Source organism: Oncorhynchus kisutch, linkage group LG1, assembly GCF_002021735.2.
Source record: "Oncorhynchus kisutch isolate 150728-3 linkage group LG1, Okis_V2, whole genome shotgun sequence".
In the NCBI taxonomy this organism is placed as follows: Eukaryota; Metazoa; Chordata; class Actinopteri; order Salmoniformes; family Salmonidae; genus Oncorhynchus; species Oncorhynchus kisutch.
Window position 1 is genome coordinate 31,520,591 of NC_034174.2, and position 15,000 is coordinate 31,535,590.

Here is a 15,000-nt window from a genome sequence, read left to right on the forward strand (position 1 = left end):
CTTTTGAGGTTAAATTCCCATGTACAGAATAACAAATACAAGTTAAGTGGGTTTCCATTGCATGTTCAATTCTACTATGGTTTTTTCACAAGAAATGTTGAGTTATATAGCTCACACCCTGGTATTGGCTGGCATGTACGCTCTAGCCAACACCTTGCGGGTATAGCCTACATCAGTGTTTCCCAAGTCAAGTCCTTAAGTACCCCCAACAGCACACATCTTTGTTGTAGCCCCGGACAAGCACACCTGATTCAACGTGTCAACTAATCATCAAGCCCTCAATGAGTTGAATCAGGTGAGTTTGTCTGGGGATACAACAAGTTGGGGAGTTGGGTAACCCTGGCCTACATACATGATGAGATTATTATTGGCAAAAGAGCTAGATTATTATTATTTGTTAAAAGGCAGCAAGCATCGATGATCATGTCACCAGAATGAGACCCTTGATATTTATACTTCAAATCAAAATCAAATCAAATTTATTTATATAGCCCTTCGTACATCAGCTGATATCTCAAAGTGCTGTACAGAAACCCAGCCTAAAACCCCAAACAGCAAGCAATGCAGGTGTAGAAGCACGGTGGCTAGGAAAAACTCCCTAGAAAGGCCAAAACCTAGGAAGAAACCTAGAGAGGAACCAGGCTATGTGGGGTGGCCAGTCCTCTTCTGGCTGTGCCGGGTGGAGATTATAACAGAACATGACCAAGATGTTCAAATGTTCATAAATGACCAGCATGGTCGTATAATAATAAGGCAGAACAGTTGAAACTGGAGCAGCAGCACGGTCAGATGGACTGGGGACAGCAAGGAGTCATCATGTCAGGTAGTCCTGGGGCATGGTCCTAGGGCTCAGGTCCTCCGAGAGAGAGAAAGAAAGAGAGGATTAGAGAGAGCATACTTAAATTCACACAGGACACCGGATAAGACAAGAGAAGTACTCCAGATATAACAAACTGATGCAGATTTAAAGAGGAGTCCGTAATTTGCTTTTTAATGATCATGATCTTTTCCTCAAAGAAGTTCATGAATTTATTACTGCTGAAGTGAAAGCCATCCTCACTTGGGGAATGCTGCTTTTTGTTATCTTTGCGACAGTATAAAAAATAAATGTTGGATTGTTGCTATTTTCCTCAATTAAGTTGGAAAAATAGGATGATCGAGCAGCAGTGAGGGCTCTTCGATACTGCAAGGTACTGTCTTTCCAAGGTAGTCGGAAGACTTCCAGTTTGGTGTGGCGCCATTTCCGTTCCAATTTTCTGGAAGCTTGCTTCAGAGCTCGGGTATTTTCTGTATACCAGGGAGCTAGTTTCTTATGACAAATGTTTTTAGTTTTTAGGGATGCTTCTGCATCTAGAGTATTGCGCAAGGTTAAATTGAGTTCCTCAGTTAGGTGGTTAACTGATTTTTGTCCTCTGAAGTCCTTGGGTAGGCAGAGGGAATCTGGAAGGGCATCAAGGAATCTTTGTGTTGTCTGAGAATTTATAGCACGACTTTTGATGTTCCTTGGTTGGGGTCTGAGCAGATTATTTGTTGTGATTGCAAACGTAATAAAATGGTGGTCCGATAGTCCAGGATAATGAGGAAAAACATTAAGATCCACAACATTTATTCTATGGGACAAAACTAGGTCCAAAGTATGACTGTGACAGTGAGTAGGTCCAGAGACATGTTGGACAAAACCCACTGAGTTGATGATGGCTCCGAAAGCCTTTTGGAGTGGGTTTGTGGACTTTTCCATGTGAATATTAAAATCACCAAAAATTTGAATATTATCTGCTATGACTACAAGGTCCGATAGGAATTCAGGGAACTCAGTGAGGAACGCTGTATATGGCCCAGGAGGCCTGTAAACAGCAGCTATAAAAAGTGATTGAGTAGGCTGAATAGATTTCATGACTAGAAACTCAAAGGACAAAAAGGTCTTCTTTTTTTTTGTAAATTGAAATTTGCTATCGTAAATGTTAGCAACACCTCCGCCTTTGCTGGATGCACGGGGGATATGGTCACTAGTGTAACCAGGAGGTGAGGCCTCATTTAACACAGTCAATTCATCAGGCTTAAGCCATATTTGTCAGGCGAATCACATCGAGATTGTGATCAGTGATTAGTTCATTGACTATAACTGCCTTTGAAGTGAGGGATCTAACATTAAGTAGCCCTATTTTGAGATGTGAGGTATCACGATCTCTTTCAATAATGGCAGGAATGGAGCATAATTCATTTTACCAACATAAAAAGATCCCACCTTGTTTAGCGTATTTTGATTTGTCACGTGGAAAGTTTAACAACATATATTTTGTTTCCATCAGGCCTGTCATGATTTTTTTTTATCAGACATGCACTTTACTCGCATAAAAAGGTTGGATGGAAACCTGGTTTGTATAATGGATTTTCTATCTATAAAACCCATTGGTTTTATCAATCAAGAAATGTTTTTTTTTATCAACTTCCACTGCTCTCCTAGCAGGGGTGGAAAGAGTATTGAAATAGTTACTTGAGTTACTTTTAAAATAAAAACATTGACCTTGATAATTAGCTAATTTAACTCAGGTTACCTGAATGTTGTTACATATGATATTTTCCATACATTAAATTGAAAAAGGAAGCGAGGAAATGAATGATGGGATTTGATTAATGCCCGGGCAATTAAGGGAACCGTGTTAGTGTTGATTGCATTGGATTTGAAACCGGGCTGCCTCCAGGGCATGAGCTGGAGGCCGACAGCAAAGTCGGCTCAAAGCAAAGGGGATGTAAATTAAGCACGTAGAGTAGCCTAATGAGTAGGATTCTCTAGCATGAGCTGCATACCAACCAGTACTCTACCCTGCACCTTAGAGGCTGCTGCCCTATTACAAAAATATAAATGCTTCATGCAACATTTTCAAAGATTTTACTGCGTTACAGTAAATAGAAGGAAATCAGTCAATTGGAATAGATTAATTAGGCCCAAATCTATGGATTTCACATGACTGGGCAGGGGTGCAGCCATGAGTGGGCCTTGTTGGGCATAGGCTCATCTACTGGGGAGCCAGGTCCAGCCGATAAGAATACATTTTTCACCACAAAATGGCTACGCAGTCGCCTCAGACGACTCTGCAGGTGAAGAAGCCGGATATGGAGGTCCTGGGCTGGCGTGGTTATACGTGGTCTGCGGTTAAGAGACCGGTTGAACGTACTGCTAAATTCTCTAAAATGACGTTGAAGGCAGCTTATGGTAGAGAAATGAACATTCAATTCCCTGGCAGTCAGCATGCCAATTGCCCAGTCCCTCAACTTTACATGTTGAGTTCATATTTTTGTTCAGTGTAAATTCAATAGGCCCTAATCATGGATTTCACATGACTGAAAATACAGATGTGCATCTGTTGGTCACAGATACCTTAAAAAAGGTAGGGGAGTGGATCAGAAAACCAGTCAGTATCTGGTGTGACCACCATTTTCCTCATGCAGCATAACACATCTCCTTCGCATAGAGTTGATCAGGATTTTGATTGTGGCCTGTGGAATGTTGTCCCTCTCCTCTTCAATGGCTGTGCGAAGTTGTTGGATATTGGCGGGAACTGGAGCATGCTATCGTATACGTCAACCCAGAGCATCCCATACATGCTCAATGGATGACATGTCTGGTGAGTATGCAGGCCATGAAAGAACTGGGACATCTTCAGCTTCCAGGAATTATGTACCGATCCTTGAGGCCGTGCAATCTCATGCTAAAACATGAGGTGATGGCGGCACGACTATGAGCCTCAGGATCTCATCACGGTATCTCTGTGCATTCAAATTGACATTGATAAAATGCAATTGTGTTTGTTGTCCATAGCTTATGCCGGCCGATACCATAACCTCATCGCCAGCATGGGGCACTCTGTTCACAACGCTGACATCAGCAAACCACCAACACACACAACGCCAGCATATAGAGAAATGAGCATTACATTATCTGGTAAATACGCTGGTAGGCATTCCAGCAGTCAGCATGCCAAATGCACGCTCCCTCAAAACTTGAGACATTGTGGCATTGTGTGACAAAACTAAACATTTTAGTGGCCTTTTATTGTCCCCAGTATAAGGTGCACCTGTGTAATGATCATGCTGTTTAATGACCTTCTTGATATGTCACACCTGTCTGGTGGATGGATTATTTTATCAAAGGAGAATTGCTCACTAACAGGGATGTAAACAAATTTGTACACACCATTTTAGAGAAATAATATCTTTGTGGGTATGGAACATTTCTGGGATCTTTCAGTTCATGAAACATGGGACCAACACTTTACATGTTGCGTTTATATTTTTATTCAGTGTAATTAGTCATTGAACACTAGCCACTTTAATAATGTTTACATATTGTTTTACCCACTTTATATCTATACACTGTATTGTAGTCATGGTTCATCCTAAATACAGTTGAAGTCGGAAGTTTACATACACTTAGGTTGGAGTCGTTAAAACTCGTTTTTCAACCACTCTGCAAATTTATTGTTAACACACTGTAGTTTTGGCAAGTTGGTTAGGACATCTACATTGTGCATGACACAAGTCTTTTTTACAACAATTGTTTACATACAGATTATTTCACATATAATTCACTGTATCACAATTCCAGTGGGTCAGAAGTTTACATACATTAAGTTGATTGTGCCTTTAAACAACTTGAAAAATTCCCGAAAATGATGTCATGGCTTTAGAAGCTTCTGATAGGCTAATTGACATCATTTGAGTCAGTTGGAGGTATACCTGTGGATGTATTTTAAGGCCTACCTTCAAACTCAGTGCCTCTTTGATTGACATCATGGGAAAATCAAAAGAAATCCGCCAAGAATTCAGAAAAGAAATTGTAGACCTCCTTCATCCTTGGGAGCAATTTCCAAACGCCTGAAGGTGCCACGTACAAACAATAGTACGCAAGTATAAACACCATGGGACCACGCAGCCGTCATACCACTCAGGAAGGAGACGCATTCTGTCTCCTAGAGATGAATGTACTTTGGTGCGAAAAGTGCAAATCAATCCCAGAAAAACAGCAAAGGACCTTGTGAAGATGCCGGAGGAAACGGGTACAAAAGTATCTATATCCACAGTAAAACAAGTCCTATATCGACATAACCTGAAAGGCCGCTCAGCAATGAAGAAGCCACTGCTCCAAAACCGCCATAAAACAGCCAGACTGCAGTTTGCAAATGTACATTGTGACAAAGATTTTACTTTTTGGAGAAATGCCCTCTGGTCTGATGAAACAAAAGTAGAACTGTTTGGCCTTAATGACCATTGTTATGTTTGGAGGAAAAAGGGGGAGGCTTGCAAACCGAAGAACACCATCCCAACCGTGAAGCACGGGGGTGGCAGCATCATGTTGTGGGGGTGTTTTTCTGCAGGAGGGACTGGTGCACTTCACAAAATAGATGGCATCATGAAGGAGGAAAATTATGTGGATATATTGAAGCAACATCTCTCACATGTTATTGTTTTAAACCAGGTAATGAGTGACAATGGCTATATTTTAACATCCAGTAGGACCCCGTCTACCTTCAGTGTGTACCAAGATTCTCTGATTTCTTTAACTATTTCCTCAGTGACAATATCTCTCATAAGTGATGTCATTTGAATATCATGTGACGTGTATGAGGCATTGTGGGGCATGGGGCTAAACACCGTGGCAAGTTCCTTGTCTTTCAGAGTATATACCATCATAGACAGAAAACGTCTACTGCCCTCTTGACACTAATGCGTCCAATGTCCCCCTCAGTGGTTGCTGGTTTGAAATAAGGAACTCAATGATGTCCACAATCGCCGACAAATACATGTGATTTCTTTCCAGCTGCCCATCATTAACAAGTGTTGACACCAATATTCCCAAGCACTTCAAACTAGGTTTTTCTTTCCGCAGTGCATTTCAAACGGTCCTTGCTTGATGGTGCCTAGCAAATCCTTTGGTACTATCAATAGAATTCTTCCAGTTAGAATACCCATCTTGGGTGAAGGCCTTGTCTGCATTATCATTGGACCCAACACAGAACTTACCACATGTGAAACGAAATGCAGCATATGCAGTATCTGAGTATTACTGCCACTTTCTTCCTATGAAGCAGTTTCTATTAAATGAGTGTTTTTGGACAGAACCTGCAGCTAGGGTATGATTCTAGGCCAACCTGGGCTGGCTCCTCTGTTCCAAGATAATCAGGAACAGTCAGAGGTGGAGGCTACTGTGAGCCATTATGGCAGTGTTTGTAAAAGGATGGGTAGGCTCTGCACACAGAACTAGCTGGAGCTCGGCAGAATCATCACTGTTGGGCTTTGCAGTGGCCTCAGTGGTGTTGCTGCTGCTGCTGCTGCTGCTGCTGCTCATTGCTCTCCTTCTCCTTTGTTTGGGTACTTTGGCAAAGCCAATTTCTGATATCCATCGTGGCAGATTAGCTGATTCGAGCTAGCTAAATAGTCTGAGGCTAATACCACTAACACTTTTTACAGCTATAGCTAAGAGGGAAGCAGCTTCAACTGTAAACTGGTGCTTAAGAACAGCCCTTAGGGCCTCCCGGGTGGCACAGTGGTCTAAGGCACTGCATCGCAGTGCTAGCTGTGCCACCAGAGACTCTGGGTTCGAGCCCAGGCTCTGTCGCAGCTGGCCGTGACCGGGAGGCCCATGGGGCAGCGCACAATCAGCCTAGCGTCGTCCGGGTTAGGGAGGGCTTGGCCGGCAGGGCTTGTCTCATCGCGCACTAGCGACCCCTGTGGCGGGCCGGGCGCAGTGCACGCTGACCAGGTCACTAGGTGTACGGTGTTTCCTCCGAACATTGGTGCGGCTGGCTTCCGGGTTGTATGCACGCTGTGTTAAGAAGCAGTGCGGCTAGGTTGTGTTTCGAAGGACGCATGGCTCTCGACCTTCGCCTCTCCTGAGTCCGTACGGGAGTTGTAGCAATGAGACAAGACAGTAACGACTAACAATTGGATTCCACGAAATTGGGGAGAAAAAAGGGGGTAAAAAAAAGCAAAAAATACCAAACATGTAAATAAAGCAGAGCGTTTGTGGTATATCGGCCATATACCACCAACCCCTGAGGTGCCTTATTGCTATTATAAACTGGTTACCAACATAAATAGAACAGTAAACAAGTATTTTGATTCATACCCGTGGTGTCTGATACAGTTAACACTGTTTCAGCCACTCAGCATCCAGGACCCAAACTACCTGATTTTTAATCTGTATTACACAGAAGCTTTAGCCATTACTCTATTCTGTTGTGTTTGTTACCAACATGGCACTTATCATACAGACACATTTATATACTTCTACTTATATTGGACAAGAAGGATTAGCTATGCAAATCACTGAATGTTTTGGTTTTTCTGTGTTCTTGGTCAGACTTGACATGTTTTGCCAGTCTAGTTCACAGCTTTGTAGAGGAGCACACCACTAGTGTGTGTATTGTATTATTCTGATTGACATTAGACACTGCTTACTCAACATCAGGTGCAGTAATTAGTTTATACTCTTTATTCATTATTTATCTCATGGAGACGACAAATTTTCACACGAGGGACCTAAATGTAATATATTATTGTAATTATTGTAGAATTACATTCCTAAATAAACATCATTAAATGTGTATGGTGCTCTAGGCTAGGTCATTTCTTTCACTTTTCAAATCCATATCTACTGAGGTTAAATAAAAAATAAAAAAACAGTTGTCTTCCAAGATTCAGTGTTGAGCTGATACATTGCACTGAGACAGTTGTATCTCTGATAAGAGAACCAGGACTCAGTGTGTGTGTTTGGTTGTGAACCAGATGACAGCACCAAACATCTGTGTGTGTGTGTCAGAGAGCGAGCTACTCCCCTCTATCACAAGGACACTCAATAACCCATGTCATACATAACATTGCATCTTCAGAAAGGCATAACACACACACACAAAGACAGAGGGACTCACAGAAGACCATTGGATTACTGAAGAGTGGTACGAAATGATATAGTCCTTTAATTCCAGCCATTTAGAAAGTCCTGCAGAGAGAGAACCCCACTACAGTCATGGGGTTACAGAGAGAGAGAGTGGAGGTATGTGTGTGTTTGTGTGTGTATATCTGTATGCATGTACAGTATGTATGGTGTGTGTGTGTGTGTGTTATGCCTTTCTGAAGATACAGTGTAGTGTATCACATGGGTATAGGTTATGGGGAAGGTTGATCAGTCCGTTATACTTTCTAAACCTCGGTGTCGTCCCACCACTGAGTCTGTTCCTAACCCAACCCAGAGTTGCCCACATGGGTATAGGTTATGGGGAAGGTTGATCAGTCCGTTATACTTTCCAAACCTCGGTGTCGTCCCACGACTGAGTCTGTTCCTAACCCAACCCAGAGTTGCCCACATGGGTATAGGTTATGGGGAAGGTTGATCAGTCCGTTATACTTTCCAAACCTCGGTGTCGTCCCACGACTGAGTCTGTTCCTAACCCAACCCAGAGTTGCCCTAGTCAGCGCCTTCTATTTACAATATCCATCTATTCATTTATGTTCTAAATAGAAGATTCTGGCCCCAGTGATTCCCAAACACTGCAGCCTTTACAGCCATGCAGCCTCTCTCTTAGACTGCTCATTCACTCATCAAATCAACAACATCAAATCAACATACATCAGTTATTACTCAAAGCTAATTAAAGAGATGCTACTCTGTGGTGAGCCTTGCTCCTGATTTATTACTGTCTTGAGCTTGGCTCTTGATTGGTTAAGGCCACCTATGTTTGGGCCCCTGCCCTCAGTGAGGTTCATGAGATATTAGGCACCACGCTGTTCTGTTCGTTAACTTAGCCGCTAATCTACCGCGGTTAGCGCTGAAGCTCTACTGGCCCGAGGCAAGAAAAAAGAATTAACAAAAAAAGAAAAGAAAATGTGATAAACAATTACAAAAAACACCTTATTTATAGAATAAATATAGTATGTACAATTTGCTTTGTGTGCATCTAAAAATAAATAGACAAAGCATTCCTTCCCCTGAAGAAGTATTCACAACCTCTGACCCGTGCTGGGGCAGAACGCTGGCACAGGTTCACTAACATCCAGGCTTCTGCTTCAAGAATCCAGAGGACTTTCTAGAATAGAATCTTGGATACAGCTTCTAGAATCCAGAGGGTATAGATTATATAATCAAGGATACAGGTTTTAGAATCCAGAGGAAAGGTTCTAGAATAGAATCTTGGATACATTTTCTAGTATTCAGAAGGTATATATTCTACAACCAAAGATAAAGGTTCTAGAATACCCAGAATCTAGAAAACACAGGTCCTAGATCAGAATCTTGGATACAGGTTCTAGAATCTAGATGAAGGGAATGGTGAACAGAGAGGCGATCAGCACAGAGGCGATCAGCAACATGACATGTTGCACTGTCTCATATTCACACATATGACAATCTCTCCATCTGGTGTCTATGTGTATACTACAGTACTTTCCACACAGTGACACTATAATCCACTGGGGCTGCCTCAATTATAGACATGACATAATCATTCTCTATGACCAACACACAAGATGACAGAAGGATTAGGAAAAATAATCAAGTTAAAGAAAAATCTAACAGACTCAACTTCTACTTTGTAAAATGGGTCACAAACCTAAGCAGGAAAAAAATTATAATTTTAAAGAGAAGGAAACTTAATTCATAACACACAAGTTTTGCATATTCATATTATGTGCCCTGCACATGCATTCTGCTGGCCCCTTAAAATCATAGAAATCTAACAAGCACCTGATAAGGAAACATCAGATGATAACACATGCATTTCACCATCAAGCTGGGCTCTGCTGCATAGAGAATTAGTGTCTATAATGACAGTAGGTAGATGAGGGTTGGATAAGAGACCATTTTGAAGCATGGCGTCTATCTGTCAGATATTGTAGGTCAGCTGCACATTGTGTGTGACGTTGTGTGTTGTACCATGATAAAGAGAAAGGGAAAGAGAGAGACATGAGATTTTGTTACACGATATCCCTAACAGAGAGAGAGAGAGAGAGAGACATGACATTTTGTTACACGATATCCCTAACAGAGAGAGAGAGAGAGAGAGAGACATGACATTTTGTTACACGATATCCCTAACAGAGAGAGAGAGACATGACATTTTGTTACATGATATCCCTAACAGAGAGAGAGAGAGAGACATGACATTTTGTTACATGATATCCCTAACAGAGAGATCGAGAGAGAGAGATATGACATTTTGTTACATGATATCCCTAACAGAGAGAGAGAGAGAGAGAGAGAGAGAGAGACATGACATTTTGTTACATGATATCCCTAACAGAGAGAGAGAGAGAGACATGACATTTTGTTACATGATATCCCTAACAGAGAGAGAGAGAGAGAGAGAGAGACATGACATTTTGTTACATGATATCCCTAACAGAGAGATCGAGAGAGAGAGATATGACATTTTGTTACATGATATCCCTAACAGAGAGAGAGAGAGAGAGAGAGAGAGACATGACATTTTGTTACATGATATCTCTAACAGAGAGAGAGAGAGAGAGACATGACATTTTGTTACATGATATCCATAATGGTGGGAATATTAGCTTGACAAATCATCCTTCAACAAACTTCAATTTTTGATAACGTTCATCTCACATCAGTTGACATCCTGTCTTCCCTCACTAACCACAGAAGCCCAGTTAAGTCTTCCAATCAGAACACACCAAACAAGTAAAGCCATCTTTTTTACAGATTCTCCTAATTTCTTGCGCTGGAAAACATGTCATACAATTTGGAGAGCAGATTTCACCTAGAAAGGCCTCTTTCTCAATAAGAGCTGTCTCTACCCTCTCTGGTCTCTCTCTGGCCTCCCAGTAAGGCCACTCTAACCTCGGTGAACCCTATGTGTGCATGGCCGCAGGAAGATGTTTTGGGCTGGGGGTGCTTGTTGACAGGGGGAGGAGGCAACGAATACACATTAACATTTTTAAAAATATTATTTTAGTTTTCTCTGATTTATCAGGGGGTGCTGCAGCACCCTCAGCACCCCTACTTCCTGCAGCTATGTTTGTGCATAACCGTCATCCTGCCAGAAACTTCGGCAGGCCGGACAAACATAGAGACAGAAATTTGGGCTAAGTGTTTGTGTGCAAAAAAAGTAAACAAAGAAACAACAATCTAATCTAAGACATTTCACTATCATAGCCCTTTGGGGGGATTTAGGGGAGAACAAGGAAGTGTTGACTTGTGGGGCGCTGCCGCCCCAGGGACCACTAAGGACAGGGTTGGCAAGAACTGGGCTGACTTTAATTCAAGCAACAACCCTCCAACTGAGTGTGAAACATGATTGTGTATAGAGGTTCCTGGCACCTGACCTTACGACCTGGCACCACGTTAGTGACCTCTGTCCACAGAATAGTTTAAAGTTGCCTCTCACTGCTGATATATGGTTAGGTATGTTTTCATCTCTCCCAATGGTTCAGGTTAGGATTTGGGAAGGGTAAGCTGATCCAAGATCTGTGCTTAAAAAGCAACTTCTACCCAGAGATGTTAACACTTCCTGTTTCTGTTTAGGTTAGTGTTCAGATGTCTACTGACTGGGATGGAAGGTTGTTACCTAAGTGGATTCAGGTCTATACATTCTGATCCGGGTCCCTGTGCAGCATACCCCACTGAATCACTACTCTAAAGGCAAGGCAATGGGATGGTCATTTAAGGCCCTGTGCACTCCCCTTCATCAAACATTTTTCACATGGGGACCGATTCCGACTTAGGAAATGAATGCCTTTGATACGCAATTCTCAGTAGTTGGTATTCAGACTTACCTTATGCAGGTACGAAACGGGCTTTGCAGACGTGGTTCCCTTGAGCATGCTGATTACGTTTAATTAAACTGCTAAAAACCCTACCGCTAGTTGGCCAACAGATTTTCTTGTGCTGTTTTCAATCAATACAGTTTTCAGTACATTTGTCTTAAGACATCCCTTAAATACGGGGTATTTGAAATTTGAATTTTGTCAACCAACTCATTAGAATACATTGGTTCAGAATAAAGGGATCAATGAAAGAAAGCCATCTAAATACACTACCTGTCAAAGGTTTTAGAACACTTACTCATCCAAGGGGTTTTCTTTATTTTTACTATTTTCTACACTGTAGAATAATAGTGAAGACATTAAAACTACGAAATAACACATATGGAATCATGTAGTAACCAAAAAAGTGTTACACAATTCAAAATATATTTTATATTGGAGATTCTTCAAAAAGCCACCCTTTGCCTTGATGACAGCTTTGCACACTCTTGGCATTCTCTCAACCAGCTTCCCCTGGAATGCTTTTCCAACAGTCTTGAAGGAGTTCTCACATATGCTGAGCACTTGTTGGATGCTTTTCTTTCACGTGGTCCGACTCATCCAAAACCATCTCAATTTGGTTGAGGTCGGTGGATTGTGGAGACCAGGTCATCTGATTCAGCACTCCATCACTCTTCTTTTTGGTCAAATAGCTCTTACACAGCATGGAGGTGTGTGTTGGGTCGTTGTCCTGTTGAAAAACAAATTATAGTCCCACTAAGCCCAAACCAGATGGGATGGTGTTTCGCTGCAGAATGCTGTGGTGGCCATGCTGGTTAAGCTTTACGGTGGGAAAAACACATGCGGAGATCATCCGTTCACCCACACCACGTCTCACAAAGACACGGCGGTTGTAACCAAAAATCTCCAATTTGGACGCATCAGACCAAAGGATAGATTTCCATTGGTCTAATGTCCATTGCTCGTGTTTCCTGGCCCAAGCAAGTCTCTTCTTATTATTGGTGTCCTTAAGTAGTGGTTTCTTTGCAGCAATTCAACCATGAAGGCCTGATTCACACAGACTCCTCTGAACAGTTGATGTTGAGATGTGTCTGTTACTTGAGCTCTGTGAAGCATTTATTTGGGCTGCAATTTCTGAGGCTGGTAACTATAATGAACTTATCTTCTGCAGCAGAGGTAACTTTGGGTCTTCCATTCCTGTGGCGGTCCTCATGAGAGCCAGTTTCATCATAGCTTTTGATGGTTTTTGAGACTGCATTTAAATCATTTTTTAAAGTTCTTACATTTTCCTTGTTGACTGACATTTATGTCTTAAAGTAATGATGGAATGTTGTTTCTCTTTGCTTATTTGAGTTGTTCTTGCCATAATATGGACTTGGTCTTTTACCAAATAGGGCTATCTTCTGTATACCACCCCTACCTTGTCACAACACAATTGATTGGCTAAAACGCATTAAGAAGGAAATCAATTCCACAAATTAACTTTGAAGAAGGTACACCTGTTAATTGAGATGTATTCCAGGTGACTACCTCATGAAGCTGGTTGAGAGAATGCCAAGAGTGTGCAAAGCTGTCATCAAGGCAAAGGGTGGTTATCTGAAGAATCTCAAATCTCAAATATGTTTTGTTTAACACTTTTTTGGTAACTACATGATTCCATATGTGTTATTTCCTAGTTGTGATGTCTTCACTATTATTCTACAAAGTAGAAAATAGTAAAAATAAAGAAAAACCACTGAACGAGTAGGTCTTCTAAAACGTTTGACCGGAAGTGTATATGCATATTCGTCTCCTTTTCAGCACCAACTGATAGATTTAGAAATACTGTGAATGTGTAGATTATTTGGGCACATTTTAGGGTTAGGAAAGTATGTATGAATCATAAGAAAAAATATGGTTTGGAGAGCCTTTACACACTAAACATATTGATGAATCAAAAATACAGTAGTTTAATTAATCCTGAATCAAGTACAATCCATTAAATATTGGAAGGTGGCCTCCCGAGTGGCGTAGTGGTCTAAGGCAGTGCATCGCGATTCTAGCTGTGCCACTAGAGATCCTGGGTCGAGTCCAGGCTCTGTCGCAGCCGGCCGTGACCGGGACAATTGGCCCAGCATCGTCCAGGCTAGGGGAGGGGTTGGCGGGCAGGGATGTTCTTGTCCCATCGCACTCTAGCGACTCCTGTGGCAGGCAGGGCGCAATGCACGCTGACACGGTCGCCAGGTGTACTGTGTTTCCTATGACACATTGGTGCGGCTGGATTCTGGGTTAAGCGGGCATTGTGTCAAGGGTTGGCTTGTGTTTCGGGGGACGCACAGCTCTCAACCTTCGCCTCTCCCGAGTCCGTACGGGAGTTGCAGCAATGGGACAAGACTGTAGCTATCAATTGGATATCACAAAGTTGGGGAGAAAAAGGGGTAACATAAAAATAAATAAATAATTTTATAACAAATATTGGAACTGTATGACTGGTCAAACTGCTACGTGTGGTCCGAGTTCCATAATGATTCAAATAGGCTACATGTCCCTAATTATTGGACAGCATTAACCTAATATGATCCAGTAATGCTAGCGACCCTCAGGAACAACTTCACGGATGTGACAGAGGAAAGAAAGGTAAACGGAATGGAATGATGCAAAGGGTAAGGTACAAATTGAAGAACTAACACTAAAGTGACAGTTATAAATGTATGTGGGTATTACTGATGGTGGCTCCCGATAGTGGCTAATATTTAACATGATACAAATTGTAAAATAAAATGGAGAAAAGGGCATATAATTAAAACATTTTAAAGCGCTTATATCAACTGGGCAGGTTTAGCCCTACAGAAGCCTAAAGCTTGGGTCTCCAAATTTCATCTACGCAAATTATGAGGGCACTGTCACGACTTCCGCCGAAGTCGGTCCCTCTCCTTATTCAGGCGGCGTTAAGCGGTTGACGTCACCGGCCTTCTAGCCATCGCCGATCCACTTTTCATTTTCCATTTGTTTTGTCTTTGTTTTACACACCTGGTTTCAATTCCCAATTCCATGTTCATTATTTAACCCTCTGTTTTCCCCATGTTTTTTGTGCGTGATTGTTTTATGTATGTTCAGTACGCTATTGTGGGCTCGTTATTACGAATATTTGAGTAAAGTTACTTGTGTTACTCATCTCTGCTGTCCTGTGCCTGACTCCTCTGTACCAGCTACACCCAGACCATTACAGGCACACAATACAAC